Genomic DNA, 20,694 nt, shown 5'->3' with positions numbered 1-20,694 from the left:
CAATCCCTGTACCTTTGCAGAATATCAGTCTGTCCCTGATGTTTTTCCTGGTGAGAAGTGGCTTCTTTGCTGCCCTTCTTGACACCAGGCCATCCTCCAAAAGTCTTCACCTCACTGTGCATGCAGATGCTCTCACACCTGCCTGCTGTCATTCCTGAGCAAGCTCTGTACTGGTGGTGCCCCGATCTCGCAGCTGAATCAACTTTAGAGACGGTCCTGGCGCTTGCTGAACTTTCTTGGGCGCCCTGAAGCCTTCTTCACAACAATCGAACCACTCTCCTTGAAGTTCTTGATGATCCGATAAATGGTTGATTTAGGTGCAATCCTACTGGCAGCAATATCCTTGCCTGTGAAGCCCTTTTTGTGCAAAGCAATGATGACGGCATGTGTTTCCTTGCAGGTAACCATGATTGACAGAGGAAGAACAATGATTCCAAGCACCACCCTCCTTTTGAAGCTTCCAGTCTATTATTCAAACTCAATCAGCATGACAAGAGTGATCTCCAGCCTCGTCAACACTCACACCAGTGTTAACGACACAATCACTGACATGATGTCAGCTGGTCTTTCTGTGGCAGGGTTGAAATGCAGTGGGAATGTTTTTGGGGGATTCAGTTAATTTGCATGGCAAAGAGGGACTTTGCAATTCATCTCACTTTTCATAACATTCTGGAGTATATGCAAATTGCCATCATACAAACTGAGGCAGCAGAATTCGTGAAAATGTATATTTGTGTCAATCTCAAAACGTTTGGCCATGACTGTAGACAGAGTTTTTCACAATGTGAGCCAAAAGCAGTAAGGGAGAACCTTGCCTGCCCAACCTGGTGACTGGACCGGTGATGGTGGATAAGTGGGGCAGGGACATTCTGGAACAGGTACCACTCTGGCACAATCAATCAAATGTATTTATATAGCCCTTTTTACATCAGCCGATGTCACAATGTGCGGTACAGAAACCCAGCCTGAAACCCCAAACAGCAAGCAATGCAGATGTAGAAGCACGGTGGCTCCCTAGAAAGGCCAGAACCTAGGAAGAAATCTAGAGAGGATCCAGGCTCTGAGGGGTGACCAGTCCTCACCTGGCAGTGAGATTATAATGGAACATGGCCAAGATGTTTAAATGAGATATCAGACTTTCCATTGAAAGGCACATTGAATGAAGCTTTATTAGCAGAATGTAGAAAGAAGTTGCAGGACCCTTCAAAGAACAGAGCAAACGGTCTCTAACCAGAATAGAAAGAGGAGTGGGAGGCCCCACTAATATTTTATTTTTACTGGCCAGTCTGAGATATGGCTTTTTCTTTGCAACTCTGCATTCCCATTATGTGAAGAATCCCGGAGACCCCTGAAGTCTGCATGTCCGACTGAACCTGATGTCACCCGAGTTCTCTCGGGAATCACTGAGGGCTGCCGACTCGCCTCCTTCGGAGTCCATGCACCTGGGCAAGGCTGGATTGACTCCGGCTGAGCAATTATGCCGATTCCACACCCAGAGCTGTCTATTATGTGGAGCTACGGGACATTTCGTAGCTACCCGCCCATTAAGAGGTTAAAAACCCAGACTTTTCAAGAAAGGGGCGAGTATCTCTCTGGGTACTCATCGACTCTGGGGCCGATGACAGGTTTTTGCTGCCTTGTCTCCGCCAACCCCTCCACCTGAAGCCAACAACTCTTGTGGGTTGAATATGCACACAACACCCTGCTCTGCCACTGGGCTCTCGCCTTTCGAGTGTACCCTGGGGTATCAGCCCCTGCTCTTCCCGGAGGAAGAGGTTGACATACCCTTGTCCCCAGATGTTTGTTCGCCGCTGTCACCGTACCTGTAGGCCATTTCCCTTTTGTGTAAATGAATGAGGTAGTGGAACACACCTCAATTCAAATTGATAGAAAATAAAACTTGTCAGAAAATTATTTGAAATGGACAAATTGAAAGCAGGCAGCAAACCTTAGTCTGAGGGCAGTATGCAACTGTCCTGTTGCGTAACAATCACATTTTGACATCACGTGCTTAAAAAACTCACGCTAATTGACCGTTAGAGATATTTGGAACTCACATGTAAAAGGCTATACCCCTTTATCCACTGCACCAGCACCTGCCCTGGTTGTCCAACAGCAGCCCGCTCATCCCTCTTCCCCGCCAGAGCTCTACCCCCAACAAGACCTGATGCAAGTGCAGAACCAACAAACCCCTTAGAGGTGGCCCATGAGATGGGAATTTGTTCTACACACCACTTGCATGGACTCCCGTCTCTGGTGTTGATGGACTCTGTGAACTTAGTCCACCATCGACGTCGACCCCTACCACAAGTCCCTCACCCCCAACAGTCACAACCAGATCAGGGACTAAAGGAGATCCAGACACTGCTATTCTCCAGGCACCCCTGGTGATGTTCCCTAACCAACAATCATGGCCAGCGGCTGGTGAGGCTGGCCACACCGATTTGGTGCCCAGAATTGGACATCCAGAAAACTTGATGAAGGACATTTCAAAGGACCTCCTTGATCCAACAAAAGACTGGTGATTTAACAGCTCGGGTGCTCAAATTGGTATGGCTGTACAAATCATAGGCGGCTGAGATCGCCCACATTTTCTGTATCAAGTTGAAGCTACGTTGGGCGGATGTGGAAGGTGGATTTGAGGAGTCGTTGGAGGACTATTGACATCGGATGGAGACCTGCATCTGTAAGCACAGTAGCCTAAAAAACCAATGAACAACGGCCAACAAAATGATGACTACGATAGCCTCTTGAAGGCTGCCCTCATGAATGGACTCTCAGCCCTTGGTAAACAGGATATGATGACCCGTATTGCCTGTGAAACTGCCGATCTGCAAACCGTTGTTCAACACTGCAAACATGCTGAAAGGCAAAAACTGTCAAGATGACAAGACAAAGCAGAAACAGGAGAAAGATGGTGTGAAGTTGCAGGCTGCACAGTTGCCATTCTACCAAGGGCAGGGCCAACAACAGCGAGGAGGTCCCCAAGCGATGGACAAAGGGGGAGAGGACGAGGTAGAGGGAGAGGAGGAAGGGGAGGCAACGCTGACGGACGGGCTGATCACCAAACAGCACAGGGTGGGGGCTTCACATGCTACAATGGTGAAAAATAGGGACACTTTGCCAGCAAATGTCTGGATGGCAAAGGACCGCAAGGGGAAGTGGGGGGAGGTTGGAAAACCGGACCACCACCGAAAATGACCCTTACAACCCACATATGGACTGACGTGAGGTAGAGAAAGTTGACACCCTTGGACAGCATTTAAATATTTTTTTCAAGCCCATTTGAGGGGCCAATGGTTTGTCTTTTCGTCAATTGTGAGTCAATTTAATTTCTAAAAGATACTAGCGCTGCAATATCTGTAATAGACTATGAAAGAGTTGCTCACAATGGACAAAGGGGATTGTTTACCTGATAAGATTGATGACACGTGCATAAAGCATCAATTTCTTCTGTATGTTGTCCTATAAATTTGTCAGGAAGATATCTACTCTGTAAATTCAGAAGTAATATTATTTTTAAAGAAAAAAGTCTCAATGTTATACAGCCTCAGGAGACATGTCAATTCATGACGGTGTCTAACATTGACCCAATGTGTGACTTGTACTATGCATGGGACATACAGGACATTGACGGATCACATTGTGACCCAACTGAAGAGATTTTCTCAACAGCCCACAGCTGTTGGAAACAGAAAGGCAGTTTTATGCCACAGACTGACTTACATTGCACTGCCCGTTTCTCACCATTGACGAGAGATTTACACTTTGAACAAAATTGGCTGAAAGGAACCACACCCCAAAGAAAGCTTAATATGCAGTGATATGTTTACTGGGCCCCAATTTTGCGCTCTTAGTGTAATCTTTTTAGTGACAGGGTACCACATGTTTCGTTAGCTAAAACAGATGATGTTGACTGGGAGAATCCTGGTGTTTGGTTGAAGTCTGTCTTGCAGGTTACTGACTGGGAAATTAGGGCTGATGGGTCAAAATTTCTCCCAAGCACACATATATTATGTGTGCCATTCTTTTGGAATGTACCTGTTCAATGAGGCATCCATGGCCTTGATGTGAGACTGAGTCACCATTGTTGGCTGAACTCCCAGACTCTTTGTGGGCTAAAGATAAATATGACATTGGGCAAATTAAGGGGGTGGAACTGCTCACAGTCACACCAAAAGGCACACACAGACCCAGCCGTGCCCAATATCTGCTGAGTCAGGAAGCTGTCAGGGGAATTACCCCTGTTCATGCTTCATTGGTAGAAAGAGGAGCTATTGTGCCTTGTCCAGACTCTTCCTGTAACACCCCCATGCTTCCCGCCTGGAAGGCCTCAGGTGATTGGTGTTTTGTTCAAAATCTTATACCTGTTAGCCTCTTGAGTGTAGGGGCAGTATTTTCGTGTTTGGCTGAAAAACGTACCCAATTGAAACTGCCTATTTCTCAGGCCCAGAAACTAGAATATGCATATAATTGTCAGATTAGGATAGAAAACACTCTAAAGTTTCCAAAACTGTCAAAACATTGTCTGTGAGTATAAAATAACTGATATTGCAGGCGAAAACCTGATGAAAATCCAACAAGGAAGTGCTGTTTTTCCTGAAAGCTCTATGTTCCATTGGATGCCATGCCTCCATTTAAAGGGATATCAACCAGATTCCTTTTCCTATGGCTTCCTCAAGGTGGGAACAGTCTTTAGACATAGTTTCAGGCTTTTATTTTGAAAGATGAGCAAGAAAGATCACATCCGTCATTGTATGGCTGGCTGGCTGACAGCAGCGTTTTGTATGCGCAACAGCTTGGAACATCCATTTTCTCTCTCTCTCTCTGAAGAAGCTACATTCCCGGTTGATATGTTATTGATTATATATTGAAAAACCAACCTGAGGATTGATTATAAAACATGTTTGACATGTTTCTGTGAACATTACGGATACTATTTGGAATTTTCGTCTGCGATGTCGTGACCGCTCGAGCCTGTGGATTTCTGAACGTAACGCGGCAAACAAATGGAGGTATTTTGGATATAAAAATAATCTTTATGGAACAAAAGGAACATTTATTGTGTAACTGGGAGTCTCGTGTGTGCAAACATCTGAAGATCATCAAAGGTATGCGATTGAATTTTATTGCTTTTCTGACATTCGTGACCAATCTACTTGGCTGCTAGCTGTTTATAATATTTTGCCTAATGAGAGAGATGTGCTTACATAAACGCTTGGTATGCTTTTGCCAAAATCCTTTATTGAAATCTGACACGACAGGTGGATTAACCTGTTGCGACGAGCAATCCCGTATCCGGGAGCGTAATTATAGCCTCAAGCTCATTACCATAACGCAACATTAACTATTCATGAAAATCGCAAATGAAATGAAATAAATATATTGGCTCTCAAGCTTAGCCATTTTCAAAATGTGCTTTTCAACCATAGGAAAACAAGCATTTATTTAAGAGTATTGATAGCTAGCATAGCATTAAGCCTAGCATTCAGCACGCAACATTTTCACAAAAACAATAAAAGCATTCAAATAAAATAATTTACCTTTGAAGAACTTCAGATGTTTTCAATGAGGAGACTCTCAGTTAGATAGCAAATGTTCAGTTTTTCCAAAAATATTATTTGTGTAGGAGAAATCGCTCCGTTTTGTTCATCACATTTGGCTAAGAAAAAAAAACGAAAATCCAGTCATTATAAAGCCAAACTTTTTTCCATATTAACTCCATAATATCGACAGAAACATGGCAAACGTTGTTTAGAACCAATCCTCAAGGTGTTTTTCACATATCTATTCGATGATATATCCCTCGTGGAAGTTTGGTTTCTCCTCTGAACGACGTGGAAAAATGCCTGCAGCTGGAGATTGCGCACCAATTTCGACGGAGGACACCAGGCGGACACCTGGTAAATGTAGTCTCTTATGGTCAATTTTCCAATGATATGCCTACAAATACGTCACAATGCTGCAAACACCTTGGGGAAACGACAGAAAGTGTAGGCTCATTCATTGCGCATTTACAGCCATATAAGGAGACATTGGAACACAGCGCCTCCAAAATCTGGGGCACTTCCTGTTTGAAATGTAATCTTGGTTTCGCCTGTAGCATCAGTTCTGTGGCACTCACAGATAATATCTTTGCAGATTTGGAAAAGTCAGAGTGTTTTCTTTCCAAAGCTGTCAATTATATGCATAGTCGAGCATCTTTTCGTGACAAAATATCTTGTTTAAAACGGGAACGTTTTTCATCCAAAAATGAAATACTGCCCCTAGAGTTTCAAGAGGTTAACAACAAGCTAAGCTGTATTTTGCTATATTGCACTTGTGATTTCATGAAAATTAAATATTTTTAGTGATTTGATTTTGAATTTGGCGCTCTGCAATTTATTGGTGGTTGACGAAAATGATCCCGCTAACGGGATGGGTGCATCAATAAGTTAACGATGCAGTTTATCGGATTCATCACAAGGGCTCTTGTTGTGCCAAACCCCATTACTATTCTATTTTGCATTCCCGATGCACCAGAGTCACAGTTCTGGTTCGCGTTTACATTCTTAAACAAGCGTTGGAATTGGACCATTTGCCACCAAGGTTATAGGGAATCGCCTGCGGTGTTTTCGGACACTTTGGTGCAAAATTTAGAGGGTTTCACGCCCCCCGCTGGGTGTACGTTAATACTGCTTGTTACTAGGTTCTGAAATACAACAAGCCTGTGAAGAGAACACCAGAACCTCTGCTAGTCTTTCTTGTTGAAAATGGAAACAAAGTCTCTAACAAAAAGCTGCAGGTTGTCTCCGAATCAGTTAAATGTTGGGGACATGATATGACAATGATGTTGAGCCCCATGATTGTTCTGTCCTAGTTGACCAGGTCTGTATGCCACCCCCTGATATATCTGACGTGCCTTTGGTGAATGCTGATTTGGAACTATTTGTTGATGGTTCCGCTCAAAAATCACATCCAGGTGAACCACTACTACTCATATGGCAGGCAAAAACCTGAGAAAAATCCAACCAGGAAGTGGGAGATCTGAGGTTTGTAGTTTTCCAAAGGTTGGCCTACCGAATGAATACACAGTGTCTATGGGGTCAAGTTGCACTTCCTAAGGCTTCCACTAGATGTCAACCGTCTTTAGAAACTTGTTTCAGGCTTCTGCTATAAAGGAGTGGGGAATGGGAGCTGAATGACTCATGGGTCTGACAGAGTGTCTCAGGCTCGTGATGCGCGCTCCAGACAGAGTTAGCTCTCGTTACAGTGCTTTTCTTCAGACAATGGAATTCTCCGGTTGGAACATTATTGATGATTTATGTTAAAAACACCCTAAAGATTGTTTCCATACATCGTTTGACTAGTTTCTACGACCTGTAACGGAACTTTGAGTTTTGTCTGGACGTAGTGCTCGCGCCTCATGAAGATGGATTACTGGGCTGAACACGCTAACAACAAGTGGCTATTTGGACATAAATGATGGACTTTATGGAACTTTATGGAACAAATCAGTCATTTATTGTCGAACTGGGATTCCTGGGAGTTCCTTCTGATGAAGATCATCAAAGGTAAGTGAATATTTATAATGTTATTGCTAACTTCTGTTGACTCCAACATGGTGGATATTTCTTTGGCTGGATTGGGCTCTGAGCGCCGTACTCAGATTATGCTTTTTCCGTAATCTGACACAGCGGTTGCATTAAGGAGAAGTCTATCTTTCACTTCTTGAGTGTAGGGGGCAGGATTTTCGTACCCATTTGAAACTGCCTATTTCTCAGGCCCAGAAACTAGAATATGCATATAATTTTCAGATTAGGATAGAAAACTCTAAATTTTCCAAAACTATCAAAATATTGTCTGTGAGTATAAAATAAATTATATTGCAGGCGAAAACCTGAGGAAAATGAAAACAGGAAGTGGCTTCTATTTTGAAAACTCCATGTTCCATAGCCTCCCTTTGCTGGATTTAAAGGGATATGAACCAGATTCCTTTTCCTGTCGCTTCCTCAAGGTGTCAACAGTCTTCAGACATAGTTTCAGGCTTTTAAAGCCTGATACTATGTCAAGAAGTTATTTGAATAACACTAGTATCTTTTATCAATGTTTATTGTGAGTATTTCTGCAAAATCATCGGATGTTATGGAAACAAAACATTACTGCACGTAACGCGCCAATGTAAACTGAGATTTTTGGATATAAATATGCACATTATCGAACAAAACATACATGTATTGTGTAACATTATGTCCTTTAGTGTCATCTGATGAAGATCATCAAAGTGATTCATTTGATCTATATTTCTGCTTTTTGTCTGGAAAAATGGCTGTGTTTTTTGATTTGGCTCTGACCTAACATAATCATATGTTGTGCTTTCGCTGTAAAGCCCTTTTGAAATCAGACACGATGGGTAGATTAAGAAGATGTTTATCTTTCATTTGCTATATTGGACTTGTTAATGTGTGAAAGTGACATATTTCCCAGAGACTGAACCTCGAGTCTAGTCCAGGCCTTCTTAACTTTTTATGGCGGCAGGGGCAGTATTGAGTAGCTTGGATGAAAAGGTGCCCATTGTAAACGGCTAGCTCCTCAGTCTCAGTTGCTAATATATGCATACTATTATTAGTATTGGATAGAAAACACTAAAGTTTCCAAAATTGTCAAAATATTGTCTGTGTATTAACAGAACTGTTATTGCAGGCGAAACCCTGAGGAAAATCAAAACAGGAAGTGGCATTTATTTTGAAAACTCCATGTTCCATAGCCTCCCTTTGCTGGATTTAAAGGGATATTATGAACCAGATTCATTTTCCTATCGCTTCCTCAAGGTGTCAACAGTCTTCAGACAGAGTTTCAGGCTTTTATTTTGAAAAATGAGCGATAACATTGTGTCCAGTGGTCACATGAGTTTTGCTCGCGGAACAGAGTTTGGATAGGTATTGCTTTTCCCTCTCCTACTGTGAAAGACATTTGCGGTTGATATATTATCGATTATATATTTTAAAAACAACCTGAGGGTTGATTATAAAACACGTTTGACATGTTTCTGTGGACATTATGGAAACTATTTGTAATTTTCATCTACGTTGTCATGACCGATCTTTCCTGTGGATTTCTGAACATAACGCGGCAAACAAACGGAGGTGTTTTGGATATAAAAATAATCTTTATGGAACAAAAGGAACATTTGTTGTGTAACTGGGAGTCTCGTGAGTGAAAACATCCTTAATTTGATTGCTTTTCTGATTTTCGTGACCAAGCTACCTGATGCTAAGTGTACTTAATGTTTTTTCATGCGATCGATAAATTTACACAACGCTTGGATTGCTTTCGCTGTAAAGCATAATTTCAAAATCTGACACGACAGCTGGATTAACAAAAGGCTAAGCTGTGTTTTCCTATATTGCACTTGTGATTTCATGAATAGAAATATTTATAGTAATATTTATTGAATGTAGCGCTATGCTATTCAGCGGTTGTTGATGACACTTAATGTATCCCGTTAGTGCGGTTGCAGCCATAACAAGTTAAAGGTTTGCACGGCTCTCTCCGCTAGCCCATTTGATGCCTAATTCTGTTGTTCTTCAGAAACATTTAGAAATAGTTCTACATGAAAGGAGGGACATTGTCTGAGACAAGCTCTTTGACTAGTACAAAGGATGTGAACAGGTGTCAGAAGATTGATGGACTTCACAGCTGTGGTCAGTTGAGTAGGGAACACTTACATCCACTTGGAATAGACATCGACGACATCAAGGAAGTGTTTGGTGATCTCGGCATAATCCGCATGTATGCATTCCCATGGTGTAGCAGCCCAGAACCATGGATGAAGAGGTGCAGTAGCAGGCTTGTTGCAAACAGCTTCACACGGTGAGCAGTGGCTTACATGCTGCTGAATGTACTGGTCCAGTCCAGGACACCACAGATAACTGTGGATGAGTGCTTTCAATCGAGTGATCCCTGGATGTCCCTCATGCAGGTCAGATAGCGGTCTCCTCTTGAATTTGTGAGGTACCACCAACTTTGATCCGCACAGAACACATCCTTGATCAGTAGACAACTGGTCTTTCTTGTCGATAAATGGACGAAGGTTATCACCGTTTACGTAGGTTGGCCAGCCGGCCAATGTTAACACCAAGTACTTGGTCTTTCCTCTGCTATGTCAGAAGCAGATATTGGCAGTTGGTCGATGAGAGAGATCAGGAAGACTGCTATATCATCTTCACTGTCAATGTCACTTTTGCTTGGTAGTCTTGATAGTGCATTGGCATTTGCATAAATACTGGTTTGTCTGTACTCAATCTCGTAGTCGTAAGCTAGCAATATCAAAGTCCAACATTGCATTCGAAATGCAGCCAGGGTTGGAATGGCTGATTTTGGTCCAAATATGGCCAACGGAGGCTTGTGATCTGTCAGCAGTTGGATCTTCCTCCTGTAGAGGTATTTGTGAAACTTTTTCACTCCGAATATTATGCACAGTGCTTCTTTCTCATTTTGAGAATAATTTTTCTCAATTGGTGACAGAGTCTGTGATGCAAATCCTCAACTGCCAGCTTCATTAAATAGTACCCGCAAAACACCCGTCTCAACATCAACAGCGGAGAATCGACTCCGGGATCCTGGCCTTCTAGGCAGAGATCCTCTGTCCAGTGTCTCTGTTCTTTTTCCCATCTTAATCTTTTCTTTTTATTGGCAAGTCTGAGATATGAATTTTTCTTTGCAACTCTGCCTAGAAGGCCAGCATCCCAGAGTCGCCTCTTCACTTTTGACATTGAGACTGGTGTTTTGCGGGTACTACTTAATGAAACTGCCAGTTTCTGGAACATTGTCAGGCATTACATGCATTTGAGCAGCAAAGATGCAAATGTATGTTGGGGAGACCGGGGATGGTTGTAACACAGGATAGTTGAAACACTCTCAATATCTCCAATCAGGAACAAGCTAGGATTATGTGCAATGCTCAGTTTAGTCCTCAAACCTTACGTGAAGAAGGGTTTTGAGGTCCTTTTTTTGTTTTCGTGATGGCATCACCTGCTTTGAAGTTAGATTATTTAATGTAAGTTAGCAATGCTAAAGTTTTTACATTAACCTCTTGAAACTAGGGGGCACTATTTTCATTTTGGGAAAAATAACGTTCCCAAAGTAAACAAGCTATTTTTCAGGACCAGATAATAGAATATGCATGTAATTGACAGCTTAGTATAGAAAACACTCTAAAGTTTCCAAAACTGTAAAAATATATATAACATTGTCTGTGAGTATAACAGAACTGATATTGCAGGCTAAAGCCTGAGAAAAATCCAATCAGGAGTTGACTCTTATTTAGAAACCTCTATGTTCCTATGCGTCCCTATTGAGCAGTGAAAGGGATATCAACCAGATTCCTTTTTCTATGGCTTCCCTAATGTGTCTAGTGTCATAAGACATAGTTTCAGGCTTTTATTTTGAAAAATGAGCGTGAGCGACAACATTGCGTCAGTGGTCAGCTGGTGGTTCTGAGAGTGATATGTGCGTAATAGACAAATGCGGCCATTGTTTCTCTCGCTCCTACTAAGAAGCCAACTGACCCGGTTGATATATTATCGAATAGATATTTGAAAAACACCTTGAGGATGGATTCTAAACAACGTTTGCCATGTTTCTGTCGATATTATGGAGCTAATTTGGAATATTGGCGTTGTGGTGACCGTAATTTCCGGGCGATTTCTCAGCCAAATGTGAAGAACAAACGCAGCTATTTCGCCTACAAATTTTTTTCCCAAAATATTATTTAACTTTGGCTATCTACCTGGGAGTCTCGTGAGTGAAAACATCTGAAGTTCATCAAAGGTAAACGATTTAATTTGATTGATTTTCTGAATTCCGTGACAAGGTTGCTTGCTGCTAGCAAGGCATAATGCTATGCTAGGCTATTATAAACTTACACAAATGCTTGTCTAGCGTTGGCTGTAAAGCATATTTTGAAAATCTGAGATGACAGGGTGAATAACAAAAGGCTAAGCTGTGTTCCAATATATTTCACTTGTGATTTTCATGAATAGGAGTATTTTCTAGGAAGATTTATGTCCGTTGCGTTATGCTAATTAGTGTAAGATGATGAAAACGGTCCCGTTCATGGGATGGGGTGTCACTAGAGGTTAAAAATCCTACAATGTGATTTTCTGGATATTTTTTTTTCTCATTTTGTCTGTCATAGTTGATGTGTGCCTATGATGAAAATTACAGGCCTCTCTCATCTTTTTAAGTCGGAGAACTTGCACAATTGGTGGCTGACTAAATACTTTTTTGCCCCACTGTATGTAAAATATGTTTTGTTTTATAATGAGCTTTTCTGTATTTGAATTTGGCGCTCTGCAATCTCACTGGATGTTGGCCAAATGAGACGCTAGCGTCCCACATACCCTGGAGAGGTAAATGGAGCGTAAAAATTAATTAATTTAATATTTCTGCCACACAAAATGTTAAACATGGCAATGTTGTTCTCAATAAATTATTTCAATATATGTCATGATTTATTTTATTTTCTTATCTGCAATTCACCCCAACCCGGTGTAATATTCATATGTGTAAACATACTGAATTGTAATTGGATGCCTTTTACCGCCATATCATACTGTGCTATGATTGGTTATTAAGACCACCCAAATGGTTAGGTCATGGTCAGTTTGATCCTGGTTGGCGATACGTGAACATGCCAGTTATAGCTAGCTAATAAAGGGATACGTTAAGAAATATCCTGTAGTCCTGCATTATATTATTTTGTACAAATTGTGCAAAACAAGACATGGTGTCAGAGTAAAAGGTCTTACAAGATGGATTTTTCTGGAGTTCCTTCACCTCGAATGGACTGGGAGGCTACAAACAGCATGTGAAGCTAATGTTCATGAGGTCCTCTGAAGGACAGAGGAGAAGAGGACAAATGCAGCTACCTGCTCCTCTGGATTGTGAAAAAGGGAGAGATATTTACAACACATGGACACTTATCGAGGCTGAATCAAAGGTACTGGAAACATACTACGATTGTTTTGAAGCATATGTTGCGCCGAAGACCAATACGATTTTCGCTAGGTACAAATTCCATGAGAAAGTACAGGGAACTAGCAAGTATTTTGAACAGTTTGTGACAGAGCTGCGTCTGCTTGTGAAAGACTGATTATGCAAACAAGGATGAGATGGTCAGGGACCATATTGTATTTGGAATACAATCACTGCGAGTGAGAGAGAAACTTTTGAATGTTGGGTCTGAGGTAACGCTGGACAAAGCTATCGACATAGCCAGATTTCACGAGCTAGCACAGGCTCAGATGAAAAACATTTCGCACGGCAGCACGAGCGCATCACCTGAACAAGCAGTGCACGCACAGCTCAGGTGCACAGAGAGCGTGTTTTAGAACGGAGAGAGACATCCAAAACAGAGCGACACAGACTCAAAATGCCCCAAAACATGTGGCTATTGTGAACACAAAGTGCATGGGGAACAAGGAAATTGCAAAAATCTGCAGAGTTTACCGTGGAAAAACAGTACACACAGTGAGTGAAGATGAAATGTCAATCAAAGAGTCAAACGCTGATGAACTGTTTATTGATTCAGTGACACAGAAAAGTGAAATATCAGAGACAGAGCAAGCCTTTGCTCATATTGAGATAGGAACACAAGGCACAGAGCTAACGTTCAAACTAGACACTGGTGCACAGGTAAACATTATTCCTCTGAATAAGTACCACAGCTTGACATCTGAGTGCGATCTACAGCCCACCATGAGCAGACTGACTAGTTATGGTGGTGAAAGGCTCCCAGTAAAAGGCACATGCAAATACAAGGAAAGTGACATGATGATGGACTGTTATGTTGTTGACACTAGAGCACCTGCAGGGCTAGGTCTTAAAGCATGTTTAGACATGGACCTCATAAAGCTAGTTTTATCAGTGACAGCACCAGTAGAGACAGGCAATGTACTGGAGGAGTTTGCTGATGTTTTTACAGGAATAGGATTATTCCCATGAGAATGTACCATTCACCTTGACCCAGACGCAAACCCTGTGGTCTACCCACCGAGAAAGATTCCCCTTGCACTCCGTGCCCGTCTGAAGAAAGAGTTGGAGATCATGGAGCAAACTGACATAGTCACCAAGGTTACAGAACCGACTGACTGGGTGAACACATTAGTGGTGGTGGAGAAACCATGCACAGGCAAGCTCCGAGTATGTCTCGACCCAAGAGACTTGGACAAGAATATCAAACGCCCCCATTATCCTTTACCGACTCTAGATAGCATCACACACAAGCTAGCGGAAGCACACTACTTCAGTGTCATGGACGCTAGATCAGGCTACTGGGCTATCATGCTCACAGAAGAGTCATCTAAGCTCACAACATTCACACTACAGGTTCTGTCGCCTGCCTTTTGGGATTATCTCATTCCAAGACGAGTTTAAGAGAAAGATTGACGAAGTGTACGAAGTCCTCGACGGAGTTGTGGCAATTGTGGACGACATCCTTGTCTATGGTCGAACCAAAGAGGAGCACGACCGAAACCTCCGCACAATGCTGCAAAGGTCCCGTGAGAGAGGAGTCCGGCTCAACCCTGAGAAGACGCCATTCGGCATTACAGAGGTCAGCTACTTCGGACATCTTCTCACAGCGACTGGAATCAAGCCAGATCCACAGAAGATCTTAGCCATAAAAGAAATGGAGCCACCAAAGAACCGTAGAGAGCTGGAAACAGTGCTTGGCATGGTCAACTACTTCCAACTGCTAAAGCAGTCCAGTGAGTTTCTCTGGGACAAGCAACACGACATTGGTTTCCAGAATGTGAAAGACTTGATCACGAGAGAACCGGGACAAATCCTTGCCTACTACGACCCCAACAAAGAGCTCAGACTCCAAGTGGACACGTTGAAGAGTGGACTAGGTGCAGTGCTACTGCAAGAAGGAAAGCCCATCGGTTAAGCTTACAAATCTCTCATAGGCTGTGAAATCAACTACGATCAAATCGAAAAGGAGCTCTACGCCTTTCTGTTCGGATGTAAACGTTTCCATCAGTACATACAGTGCCTTGCGAAAGTATTCGGCCCCCTTGAACTTTGCGACCTTTTGCCACATTTCAGGCTTCAAACATAAAGATATAAAACTGTATTATTTTGTGAAGAATCAACAACAAGTGGGACACAATCATGAAGTGGAACGACATTTATTGGATATTTCAAACTTTTTTAACAAATCAAAAACTGAAAAATTGGGCGTGCAAAATTATTCAGCCCCCTTAAGTTAATACTTTGTAACGCCACCTTTTGCTGAGATTACAGCTGTAAGTCGCTTGGGGTATGTCTCTGTCAGTTTTGCACATCGAGAGACTGAAATTTTTTCCCATTCCTCCTTGCAAAACAGCTCGAGCTCAGTGAGGTTGGATGGAGAGCATTTGTGAACAGCAGTTTTCAGTTCTTTCCACAGATTCTCGATTGGATTCAGGTCTGAACTTTGACTTGGCCATTCTAACACCTGGATATGTTTATTTTTTAACCATTCCATTGTAGATTTTGCTTTATGTTTTGTATCACTGTCTTGTTGGAAGACAAATCTCCGTCCCAGTCTCAGGTCTTTTGCAGACTCCATCAGGTTTTCTTCCAGAATGGTCCTGTATTTGGCTCTATCCATCTTCCCATCAATTTTAACCATCTTCCCTGTCCCTGCTGAAGAAAAGCAGGCCCAAACCATGATGCTGCCACCACCATGTTTGACAGTGGGGATGGTGTGTTCAGTGTGATGAGCTGTGTTGCTTTTACGCCAAACATAACGTTTTGCATTGTTGCCAAAAAGTTCAATTTTGGTTTCATCTGACCAGAGCACCTTCTTCCACATGTTTGGTGTGTCTCCCCAGGTGGCTTGTGGCAAACTTTAAACGACACTTTTTATGGATATCTTTAAGAAATGGCTTTCTTCTTGCCACTCTTCCATAAAGGCCAGATTTGTGCAATATACGACTGATTGTTGTCCTATGGACAGAGTCTCCCACCTCAGCTGTAGATCTCTGCAGTTCATCCAGAGTGATCATGGGCCTCTTGGCTGCATCTCTGATCAGTCTTCTCCTTGTATGAGCTGAAAGTTTAGAGGGACGGCCAGGTCTTGGTAGATTTGCAGTGGTCTGATACTCCTTCCATTTCAATATTATCGCTTGCACAGTGCTCCTTGGGATGTTTAAAGCTTGGGAAATCTTTTTGTATCCAAATCCGGCTTTAAACTTCTTCACAACAGTATCTCGGACCTGCCTGGTATGTTCCTTGTTCTTCATGATGCTCTCTGCGCTTTTAACGGACCTCTGAGACTATCACAGTGCAGGTGCATTTATACAGAGACTTGATTACACACAGGTGGATTGTATTTATCCTCATTAGTCATTTAGGTCAACATTGGATCATCACTGAACTTCTGGAGAGAGTTTGCTGCACTTAAAGTAAAGGGGCTGAATAATTTTGCACGCCCAATTTTTCAGTTTTTGATTTGTTAAAAAAGTTTGAAATATCCAATAAATGTCGTTCCACTTCATGATTGTGTCCCACTTGTTGATGATTCTTCACAAAAAAATACAGTTTTATATCTTTATGTTTGAAGCCTGAAATGTGGCAAAAGGTCGCAAAGTTCAAGGGGGCCGAATACTTTCGCAAGGCACTGTATATGGACGACAAGTCATTGTAGAATCCGACCCTGCGCTGTGGCTTGTAGGCCTCTCCAGGTCTCGCACCCACTGTGAAATTTGGTGGATGGTCGTTGATGATCTGGGGGTGCTTCAGCAAGGCTGGAATTGGGCAGATTTGTCTTTGTGAAGGACGCATGAATCAAGCCACGTTCAAGTTTGTTCTGGAAGAAAACTTGCTTCCCTCTGCTCTGACAATGTTCCCCAACTCTGAGGATTGTTTTGTGCAGCAGGACAATGCTCCATGACACACAGCCAAGTCAATCAAGATGTGGATGGAGGACCATGGCCAGCCCAATCTCCAGACCTGAACCCCATTGAAAACCTATGGAATGTGATCAAGAGTAAGATGGATGGTTGCAAGCCATCAAACAAATACGTGCTGCTTGAATTTTTGCACCAGGAGTGGCATAAAGTCACCCAACATAAATTTGAAAGACTGGAGGAGAATATGCCAAGACGCATGAAAGCTGTGACTGAAAAATCAGGGTTATTCCAATAAATATGATTTCTGACCTCTTCTTAAGCTAAACTGGGGGGGGGGGGGCAGTATTGAGTAGCTTGGATGAATAAGGTGCCAGAGTAAATTGCCTGCTACTCAGGCCCAAAAGCTAGAATATGCATAATTAGTAGATTTGGATAGAAAACACCCTGGAGGTTCTAAAACTGTTTGAATGATGTCTGTGAGTATAACAGAACTCATATGGCAGGCAAAAAAAATAGAAAAAATCCAACCAGGAAGTGGGAAATATGAGGTTTGTAGTTTGGTTCTATACATCGTTATTTGTTATTACAAACTGTAATATAATGTTTTTGACTTTTCATCTGAACTAATTGCTTGCACATTGTGCATTTGGATTACTGGGCTAAACGTGCGAACAGAAAGGAGGTATTTGGACATAAATGATGGACTTTATTGAACAAAGCAAACATTCCATAGCCGCAGGCAGAACAGATGAAACTGGAGTATCAGCATATTCAGGTGTACTGGGGACAGCAAGGAGTCATCATGCCAGGTAGTCCTGAGGCATGGTCCTAGGGCTCAGGTCCTCCGAGAGAGAGAAAGAAAGAGAGAGAGCATACTTAAATTCACACAGGACACAGGATAAGACAGGAGAGGTATGTACGGCAGGACCAAATCGGAAAGATAGGTAGGAGCAAGCCCATGTAATGCTTTGTAGGTTAGCAATAACACCTTGAAATCAGCCCTTGCCTTAACAGGAAGCCAGTGTAGGGAGGCTAGCACTGGAGTAATATAATAAAACATTTTGGTTCTGGTCAGGATTCTAGCAGCCATATTTAGCACTAACTGAAGTTAATTTAGTGCTTTATCTGGGTAGCTGGAAAGTAGAGCATTGCAGTAGCCTAACCTAAAGAAACAAAAGCATGAATTCATTTTTCTGCATCATTTTTGGACATTTCATATCTGATTTTTGCAATGTTACGTAGATGGAAAAAAAGCTGTCCTTGAAACAGTCTTGATATATTCGTCAAAAGAGAGATCAGGGTCCAGATTAACGCCGAGGTCCATGGCTTCACCATGTTTCATTGAAATGTACAGCTGTGTGTCATCCGCATAGCAGTGAAAGTTAACATTATGTTTTCGAATGACATTGCCAAGAGAGAAAATATATCGTGAAAACAATAGTGGTCCTAAAACGGAACCTTGAGGAACACCGACATTTACAGTTGATTTGTCAGAGGACAAACCATCCACAGAGACAAACTCATATCTTTCCGACAGATAAGATCAAAATCAGGCCAGAACTTGTCAGTGTAGACCAATTTGGGATTCCAATCTCTCCAAAAGAATGTGGTGATCGATGGTATCAAAAGCAGCACTAAGGTCTAGGAGCACGAGGACAGTCTTACCAGTGGCTGCTGTTCTGTCCTGCCGATACAGTGTAAAACCCGCCAGCTGTTATTTTGTCTTGGTTAACACAAATTGTCATCCAATAGGCTTTGATTAAATTTTCAATATCCCCATCCACGTGAAAATTCTGTAAGAGTTATATGGAAGCCAATTAGGAGGTGGTCCGATCCCATTCGGTCTCCTATTAATACGTTTTTAAACTTTTGATGCCAGCAAGAATGTACTAGGATGTAATCAAGACTGCTAACTTCATTAAGCCTCCTCCTTCTATCATCATTCATGTCACCTTCTGCACCTGCTTCCTGACTCCAAGCGTATACGTTACAGCAACCCCCGTTTGAATAGCCCGCCTTCGAGGGTGGGAACACAAATGGACAAGGAAATATGGCTCCTGTCAGGCTGTAGTCTCTACAAAGTCAAATTAGTCAACCTAAATATCTTGCAATGTTGTGACAGATTGGAACATTGAGAAAAGTCCAATGGCTCTGTTGAACAAGGATAGCCATATTTACTCGCGCTAGCATGATCGTGCAATTAGCCAAAACACAAAGGCCACAATATTGCTAGAAAACATGACACATTCGTTTTTGGATCAGACAGCAGGCTCAATCAACCGATGATGTCAATGGTTGAACTCTCCCAGTGCGAAAATTCTAAAATACTGCTATGGTGCATAATTATGTCTGAAACACCTCTCATCACTCATAATTATGTAGGAAGACTAGAAAACCACCTCAAACAATGTCTAGCGGTTAAGTTTCCTTTTAAGGTGAAAGTAATTTCATTTGTTCCTCATGAAATTCATCACCATAGCAGCGTGCAGAGCGGGTTCAAAAAGCCTCTGTTATTGCATTGCTTTATGTGCCAGGTTAGAAGCTAGTGTTTGCTTTAGATGCCTCAGACACCGGATAATTGGGTTATATGTAGCCGTTGATTGTATTATGTGGATAGAAGGTGCTACCAATGTGTGTGTGTGTGTGTGTGTTTGCGTGTAGCGCTGTGCTTTGTTTGCAGTACTCTGCAATATAAAGTATATGACTTTAGATGAAACTCAGGTGAGACTTGGATCAAGTGCACTACAGTAATTCTGTGGTTGAGAAAACGTGAGAATAATTTGTGAAGAGCGAATTCAGTGATTTATCTTATTTGCAGATACAATGGTTTCACTATCTTACCTTCCCATTCATGAATCATCCTCCTAATTCACATGAAGTGCCCATGAAGTGCCCTGGGGCAGATATGAAGGCAAGATCACAAACCACAAGGCATGATTTCCCATCAGGGGGCAAATTATGTCAACAAAGAATCTGAAACATGAAAGAAATCGCCGCACTCCTCGATTTGATTTAAAGATCATGTGGTGAGGAGAGCTTCGGTTCTCAGGCTTATAACACAACTGGAAAGACTTGGAAAGCTACACTTGTGTGACCATAGCTCCTGCTTGACAGGTTTTGGCAATTTACTTCATTAAATTCTCTACACCAAGTATTCCCAAACCCCCAGGGGTACGCGCAATTCCGTCGGGGGTACGCCAATTAAAAATGTGATTCACATTTTAAAAAATCATGAATGATTAAAAAAATATTTCAAAAATGCACATTTCAAACAAACAGTACATTTAGATTTTCCAACAGGGCTATACATTTGGGTGAGTTTTTTTTCCTCGCCTGAGTAGCCTCGTTTCACAGAAATAACAATACAATGTCAATACAGTCTACCTAGTCAAATAATTAACATCCAATCACATTAACCGTTACTCGCTCGTGGAAATTCAACTAACGGTCCGTATGTAGCCAAACGTAGCTGCTGCTCATTCCGTTTTCTCAAAAATGTATTAATGGGTAAAAAAAGTAAGTTCATAGACTCACACACCAGCTCTACTGGTAGTACTACTACTACCAGCAGTACTACACCTGCACCTGTCGACAACACAAGTTGTTCTGCTTCCACGAGCACATCCAATGCTAGCATCAGTAATTCTGCATTTGTTCTTAGCCCAGCTAGCATGGACACTGACAATTGTGAATCTGATGCAACCGAAGAGCTACTGCCCCCTTACCAGGGAAAGCACCGAACAACAGATAGGGACGTTGGACCATCGAAGAGGTGCAAATATGATGAGATCTACATTGATTTGGGATTCAATTA

General features: G+C 42.2%; 1 long non-coding RNA gene across 3 annotated transcripts in view; it reads right to left on the bottom strand.

The window, feature by feature from the left end:
• The window catches only part of LOC149985140 (uncharacterized), a 69,007-nt gene that overhangs the window by 23,889 nt on the left and 24,424 nt on the right, over positions 1 to 20,694 (bottom strand). The window contains exon 2 of one of the 3 annotated variants that reach the window (XR_016487070.1): positions 13,549 to 17,722. The exons of the other annotated variants lie outside the window; for them this stretch is intronic. This is a non-coding gene — a long non-coding RNA (uncharacterized LOC149985140). Of the gene's footprint in view, positions 1 to 13,548; positions 17,723 to 20,694 lie in introns of those variants that run through there. 3 annotated transcript variants of the gene reach the window in all.

This window comes from Oncorhynchus mykiss, chromosome 2, assembly GCF_057628025.1.
Source record: "Oncorhynchus mykiss isolate SJ-2025 chromosome 2, ASM5762802v1, whole genome shotgun sequence".
NCBI lineage: Eukaryota > Metazoa > Chordata > Actinopteri > Salmoniformes > Salmonidae > Oncorhynchus > Oncorhynchus mykiss.
The sequence above is the reverse complement of the archived record's forward strand: the minus strand, read 5'-3'. Positions and strand labels throughout refer to the sequence as shown.